Raw genomic sequence first — 7006 nt, 5'->3', positions numbered from 1 at the left:
CACTTTACCCATGTTCAACCTATCTTCATATAATTGGTCCTAATCAGTGGTGGAAAGTAACTAAGTGCATTTACTCAAGTACTGTACTTAAGTACAATTTTGAGGTATTTTGACTTTACTGGAGCATGTGCAACTTTCAATACTTACTTTTTACTCCACTACAATTATTTGAAAACTTCAGTTACTTTGTAGATTTTGATTATTATTACAAAACATACAACGCCAAAGTTTTTTCATAATAAAATCACCCACTGCCAGGGTTTTTATATTTTTTTTATAGAAACAATGTGAATTATTTGTCCGTTTATTTTTTAACATTGAAGTGAATGGATTTTTTTTTTTTTTTTTTTTTTTTTATTAATTTGTTAGGGTTAGGGTTATACATTTATACTCAAAAATTAGAGAAACTTTTTAGGAATTCAAAAACAGAATAAAAGAAAATAATTAAAAGGGGAGAATTCTCCCCTTTGGCGGTTCAGACCATTGACTGAAAAGGGGAGAATTCATCCCTTTGGCGGTGAGTGTGTTAACCACTTCAGCCGTACATACAGTATATTTTGGCCATTTGAAAATAGCCGATCTACAAGCTCACAAGAGCTTGTAGATCTCCCCGTTTCCTGTCTCTCTTCACTGTGGACTATCAATAAAGGCAGAAAAAGCCCCAGCAAAATAAATATGTGTATTTGATAGAGTACAGTAGACTGACAGGAAATGGGGAGAGAGATATGGGGAGTGCCACGCAGCAAAGGTCGTCAGGAACGGGACTTGAACCTGCGACACTCTGTCGCGGGTCCGGGCAGCCTACGTGCCCGGACCGCTACTCCAGCTTTCCGGGCCCCCGAAATATATATATATTTAAAAAGAACACTGAACACATTTTTTTCCCATTTAATTAACAAGTAGAAACATATAAATCCGTGTCACGTTAAGACATTTGTACAAAGCAAATAGAACCTGAAGGTCATAAGGTTGAGTGGTTCTCAACATGCTGGCTGGGGCCCACTGGTGGGCCTGCGAGGGTATTGCAAGTGTGGGCCTCCAAATAATTGGCTCTATTCACAGCAGCCATATTATGAAGACATTCACAGGTGTTACCAATGATACTAATGAAGGCTCTGTTCCATTCTGGTCAAACAGAGTCAGGGTTGCTGATATAGAGCATCGCAGTTCCCGCCCCTTCCAGGTTCCACCGCAAAATACTCAATGCATTTTTCCCATTGACATTTCCAAAAATATTTATATCAATTAATTTAAGCCTAGAATCAAGCCATCCAGGGTCCTGGTGAATCATGACCATAAAACGTTTGATTCTGTGATTTTTTTTTTTGTGAAAACAGCAAAACAAAGGGTATTTATTAAATATAGTATATCATATAATTAAATATAAAATTAAAAAAATCACAGAAAAAAACGTTTTATGGTCATGATTCATCAGGACCCTGGATGGCTTGATTCTAGGCTTAAATTAATTGATATAAATATTTTTGGAAATGTCAATGGGAAAAATGCATTGAGTTTTTCCTTCCGGCACCAGGAAAAAACAGGAAGTGGGCGGGAACTGCGATGCTCTCTATTGTGTGCATGTTGGCTCACTGGAAACACTCTGCTACACCAGTGGGTCTAAAGTTGGGGTCCAGGGACCCTCATGGGCTTCCAAATGGCCCCTTATGGGTGTGTAACTCTGAGAGTGTACAAATGGAACCAAATGGACCCGTAACCCCATCTCAGAGTTATGGGGGTCGTGGAAACCACTGTGCTACACTAAATGGAACAGAGCCTTCATTAGTATCATTGGTAAAACCTGTGAAGGAAGTGATAATATGGCTGCTGGGCATTGAGCCTATTGGCAAAACACTAAGAATGATAATGTAGCATTAATATTGGAACTTTATTTTTAACTGGACTTTTTTGTCTCCAGTTAATTTAGTAGTTTTTCTGTTAAAATGAAGAAGAAAAATATCACTTTAATAGTGATACCAATAAATAACAACTTAAAGTAGGCTGTCTTGTTGGTTCCATCGATCCAAGTGGGAAAACAATCGATTGACTGATCATTAAAATAAACATGTTCTGGCCCACTTAACCCATTGTTAACCCATTAAAGGAGAGATCCGCCCATTTTATCTTTGATGTGTCGCTAATCACTCACCATCATTGAAAGGGACGTTGAGTTATTTCAGAGAGTCCCGTGTCGTTCAGTCTGGCGACCCCCTGCGTGGCATAATGGGAGCCCATGTAAGAGTGAAAATCGTCTATTATAACCGATGCAAAGTTAGTATTTTCTCTACTACTGCTCATCGTGGAGTGTCATGATACTCAAACGTGCACTGAATGTCGCGAGCGAGCTATCGTTCGTGCAGAACGACATGATGCTGGTTGCTTATTTCTTCCACAGACGCCAGGTTCTGTGGAAGAAACAAGCAACCAGCGTCATCAAGTTCTGCACAAAGGGAAGCTCGCTCGCGACATTCAGTGCACGTTTGAGTATCATGAGAGTCCACGATGAGCAGTAATAGAGAAAAAACTAACTTTGTATCGTTTATAATAGACGATTTTCACTCTTACACGGGCTCCCATTATGCCAACGGAGGGGGTCGACAGACTGAACGACACGGGACTCTCTGAAATAACTCAACGTCCCTTTCAATGATGGTGAGTGATTAGCGACACATCACAGATAACACTTAAAATGTCCGGATCTCTCCTTTAAGAATAACCAGGAAAGCATTCTGGGGGGTCCCTGGAACAAAAATATTTTGAGATGGGGGTCTGCGGAAAAATACATATCATTTTGGGTGGTCCTTGACATGAAAAAGTTTGAGAACCACTGATACTGTAGCAACATATGTTTGTTTGTTTTTAAACTGTTAGGATTATAGAAGACATTTGTAGAATGGGCCTCAGGTCTTAATGGGTTAAGTGGACAGATGGGTGGGCCCAGATGGGTTGGCCCAGATGGGTGGGCCCGGATGGGTGGCCCAGTTGGGTGGCCCAGATGGGTGGGCCCAGTTGGGTGGGCCCAGATGGGTGGCCCAGATGGGTGGGCCCAGATGGGTGGGCCCAGTTGGGTGGGCCCAGATCCAGGCCTGGTTGAGAAGCACTGCGTAAGGTATTAATAACACACTCTGACAGGCTGCTAACAGGACAAATATTAAGGCACCAAATGCCACCAGCATGATAAAAAATACATTGTGCAGAAAATAAATAAAAAAAGACATTCAATCATCAAATAGGAAAGAAAAGAGAGTCGTTGAAAGACCAGCAACAACAACAATGCAAAGCAACAACAAAATAATGTATTCATTCATTGAATCAAACCTGGAGAAACAAAACATATGAGTTTTTTCAAAGAGCTTGCAGCTTAAATGCAGTGGTGGAAAGTAACTAAGAACATTTACTTAAGTACTGTACTTAAGTACAATGTTGAGGTATTTGTACTTTACTTGAGTATTTCCAATTTTCAATACTTTTACTTCTACTCCACTACATCTCAGAGGTAAATATTGTACTTTTACTCCACTACAGTTATTTGAAAACTTTAGTTACTAGTTACTTTCCAGATATACATTATTACATTATAAAACATACATTAACCACTTCAGCTCTATTTTGTACCTAGGCTATTTGAAAATAGCAGATCTACAAGCTCACAACGCGTCGCGATGCGAAGCGTTGTGAGCTTGTAGATCTGCTATTTTCAAATATCTTTGTACTTTTACTTTTGGTACTTTAAGTACATTTTGATGCCAATACTATTGTACTTTTACTCAAGTAAATTTTGAATTCTGGACTTTTACTTGTAACAGAGTATTTCTATATTGCAGTATTGGTACTTTTACTTAAGTATAGAATCTGAGTACTTTTTCCACCACTGCTTAAATGTCTTAGCGCCGCTGTCTGCTGTCCAGCAGAAACCTCTGTATTCTCCATATTTTTATGTTGTTGTTTTTTTTTCAAGAATGAATGCCCTGATTTTGTCACAAGTTGACAGTGTTTTGCACCGCAAATAGCTGATGTACAAGCTCACAACGCATCACATTGTGGGTTTGGTGATCGGTTAACTTTAGCAATTTTTTTTATAATATAGAAAAATTCCACCTCTATTGACATGTCCAAAGTAGCGTTGTCGGGTAGAACATGTCTTTTTGTGGCTTTCAGTGGGTTTTATACATAATTATTGAACCAATGAAAAGGAAACGTATCGACAAGAGCTTAGAGAGAATAATAACTACATTGGATCCGTTATTATGCGTTATTTTTTTCCCCATTTCCTGAAAAATAACAGTTTTGTTTCCACCCACCTGGACCATGACTTCTAATCAATCACCTTCATCCACAGATGGAGACCTGCAGCGCCGGCAGAACAATAATTATCATCAATCATCATGAACTAAACAACAAGACTAAGGTCTTATATACCTGCTGGCAGCCTCTGTTGGCCAGAGGGTGGCGCTAGAGGAAAGATAATTGAATCAACACCGAATGTTCCTCCAAGTAACTGTTATTCTTTTTCTTTTCAGTTTTTTTTCTCCACCGCCATAGATATAGAAACCTAGATACCTCATTGGCCTCTGCACTTCGTTGGAGCGACCTGTTTGGTATGGTGGCCGCCATATTTCCGGGGGGAACGGGCACTGGCCAATCACAGCGCGTTGACTACTGGCCAACCACAGCACGTCTTTTCCTGGACTTGTCAGAATCTAGTTGTCCCGCCCCCACCTGCCTCTGATTGGCCTACTGAACGCCCCCTGCTGTGACGCACGCGGAAATTTCCAGCTGCCCCCCAAGGAAGCGGAAGCGCGTCCGCCATACAGACGCTTCAGAGCCAGAGGAGGCGTCTACCTTTATATGTCTATATCCACCGCACTGACCTGTCAAACACCATGTATGCTTTGACACGCCCACGTTTCAATATTCAAATCAAATCCCTCCCAGTGTTATTATGTCCCGCCTCCTTGTCCTATTTCACTCAGACATACTAGATGTCATGATGCGGAAGTTTAGATACTCCCTGGACATTAACCCATTAAGACTGGGAACGCATCTGTGTCATATTTTGAGATGGGGGGGGGGGGGGGGGGAATAGCAGATTTGACATGAAAAAGTTTGAGAACCACTGAGTAGCAACATAGGCTTATCTTTTTAAAAACTGACATTTTGTAGAATCGGCCTCAGGTCTTAATGGGTTATGGAACCAAAATAAATAAGGAATTGTGCGTCTTGCCACCACAGCTCTAGTATTACCAAAGCAGACAGAAAGGGAAAGGTGACAACGCTTAAAGATCTACATTATCTTCTAATTTCTTCATTCTAGTGCGGAACATTCCAAAGCAGTGTTGATATTTCTTCAAACATGTACTTAACATATATCTCAATCGATCATCATCAATGTCCATCATTGAATATGGCATATATAAAAAACTAGAAATAGTGATATAATGATATAGATGTGAGATTACGATATAACTTCATCCCAGCATTAACTACAACAGTGCAAGGGCTTAACTGTGTTGCCAGTGTCACTACTTGTCTTTAGCTAAATCCCACGACTCAAATCTCGGCCTCCTCGCATCTTCCGTCCTCCAGCGTCCTCCAGCGTGACCCCGGAGATTGTTCCCGTCCCAAAGCGTTCATTTGCTTTTTTGGAGGAGCCGAGAGCAAGGAGAGAGGAGGCTCTCCAAGCCGCCTGCATGGAATAAAATCTCATGACGGAAACCTTTTGAACAGGCCTAGATCAATCTGTGATTTGTGAAACAGCGTGGATGTTTCAACATGCTGGAAAAGGTAAAAAAAAAGGAAAAGGAAGGACACTGTTTCCTAAACAATTAGCACAATATGTAGAATTGTGATTTTTCTTGCTGTTCTACATACAGCCAAGCCGTTGAATTGAAGCTTTAACCTTTGCCTTTATGAAACATCCGAGACCATTAGGGTCTGTATTTCATTGCTGGTTTGACCACGTCAAATACTCTTTCATCTTAAAACGACTAATAACCGAAAATAGTCGATGTAAAAGCTCACAACTTTGAGCTTTGTACACGGAGGATGCGGACAATGGAAGTTTGAGTGTTGGGATACGGCTGAGTGTTGGGATACGGCTGAGTGTTGGGATACGGCTGAAAGATTCTTCGTTCAATCGACTTGAGATAGAAAGCAACGGTGAAATAAATCACCTTGGCAGTGTTGACGACTTAAAAGACGCCATGTTTACCTCAGATATGAGGTAGAGTGTACTGAGTTATTTTCCCCTGCTCAGCTCTAGGAATAATTCCCTTAAAAACACGTACTGTATGTTGGACCCTCGTCCAAATAGGCTTTCTTTGCACCACCTAAACGTCCTCCTGCGTGCCTGTGCAATGTGCATGCCCACTTGTGCTCTAATACAGGGGTCTTCAACGTTTTCAGGCCAAGGACCCCCTAGCTGAGAGAGAGATGAAGCAGGGACCCCCTCTATATTGTATAAAATTGTGTTTAAGATGAAACTTTTTTGTTTACTTGGTCTGCTCTTTTTACCCTCTATCTACACCTATACCTCTTTGCCAAAAATTGCCGATCTACAAGCTCACAACGCCTCCCAGCGCGAGGCGTTGTGAGCTTGTAGATCTGCTATTTTTGGCTACAGTTCTCCTCAGAAAAGGGATGCTAGGGTTCAAAGTGGTTAATGTGAAGAAAAAAAAAATCATAGCACACAAATATTTGGCGGACCCCCTGTAGTAACTCTGAGGACCCCCTAGGGGTCCCGGACCCCCTGTTGAAGACCCCTGCTCTAATACAACCACCGACTTACATTCACACATGTTTGTGCATTGGTCTCGCGTAGCCAGACAACTATTCCACAATCTCCGAATGCTACGTCTGGAACTACACCTCCCGAAAGTCGAGAACGGGAGCTGTCATCTGTTCGTAATTTTCCGTTCACAGAAATACATTTTTTATTACATTGTAATTTCTGCTAAGCAGCGAGCGATGTATTATACTTCAAATAATTAGATTTACAGTAGGACAA

Source organism: Gymnoscopelus braueri (assembly GCF_963280865.1).
Source record: "Gymnoscopelus braueri genome assembly, chromosome: 19".
NCBI lineage: Eukaryota > Metazoa > Chordata > Actinopteri > Myctophiformes > Myctophidae > Gymnoscopelus > Gymnoscopelus braueri.
Note: the sequence above shows the minus strand (reverse complement) of the source record.